Genomic DNA, 1,326 nt, shown 5'->3' on the forward strand with positions numbered 1-1,326 from the left:
AGCCTCAGAGATTCGCGAAACCAAGTAGGATGGAAAATTCCTCCAAGGTGGCATGTCTTGTCCTATGGCATCACCATGCTTGTACTTGCGAGATTGGCCTGTGGTCGCGATACCTATATTTTGGTTCTTGTTATTTTCTACCTTACAAGAGCTTTATTTTCAGTAAGAGCGGCGTTTTTGTGATCAGGAGCTGGTATTCTATCGATACAAGCCAACTTCAATTTCTCCTGTGTCCCTATAAGCACGTATACATGCTTTTCGCGCAGTTAAAAGAGAAAACGTTTTGATGCGTATCACACGGACACTTGTAAAATCGACGTGTTCAGATCTAGCTCGTTTCGGTATAAAACAGCTTGCCTCGTTCTATTAGGCACGAATACATGTTTTTCGCGCAGTTATGAGAGAAAAAGTTTTGACGCGTATCACACGGACACTTGTAAAACTGATGTGTTCAGATCTAGCTCATTTCGGTCTAAAACAGTTTATCTCGTTGTACTAAGCACGAATACATGCTTTTAGCGCAGTTATGAGTGAAAACGTTTTGACGCGTATTACACGGACACTTGTAAAACCGATGTGATCAGATCTAGCTCGTTTCGGTCTAAAACAGCTTGTCTCGTTTTTAGGCACGAATACATCACACGGACACTAGTAAAACCGATGTGTTCAGATCTAGCTCGTTTCGGTCTAAAACAGCTTGTCTCGTTGTATTAAGCACGAATACATGCTTTTCGCGCAGTTATGAGAGGAAAAGTTTTGACGCGTATCACACGGACACTTGTAAAACCGATGCGTTCAGATCTAGCTCGTTTCGGTCTAAAATAGCTTGTCACGTTGTTATAAACACGAATACATGCTTTTCGCGCAGTTATGAGAGAAAAGTTTTGACGCGTATCACATGGACACTTGTAAAACCGATGTGTTCAGATCTAGCTCGTTTCGGTCTAAAACAGCATGTCTCGTTGTATTAAGCACGAATACATGCTTTTCGCGCACTTATAAGAGAAAAAGTTTTGACGCGCATCACAAGGACACTTGTAAAACCGATGTGTTCAGATCTAGCTCGTTTCGGTCTAAAACAGCTTGTCTCGTTTTATTAAGCACGAATACATGCTTTTTGCGCACTACTGAGAGAAAACGCTTTGACGCTATCACATGGACACTTGTAAAACCGATATTTTCAGATCTAGCTCATTTCGGTCTAAAACAGCTTGTCTCGTTGTTTTAAACACGAATACATGCTTTTCGCGCAATTATAAACAAAAAGTTTTGACGCGTATCACAAGGACACTTGTAAAACCGATGTATTCAGATCTAGCTCGTTTC

This window comes from Amblyomma americanum, unplaced genomic scaffold, assembly GCF_052857255.1.
Source record: "Amblyomma americanum isolate KBUSLIRL-KWMA unplaced genomic scaffold, ASM5285725v1 scaffold_20, whole genome shotgun sequence".
Classification (NCBI taxonomy): Eukaryota; Metazoa; Arthropoda; class Arachnida; order Ixodida; family Ixodidae; genus Amblyomma; species Amblyomma americanum.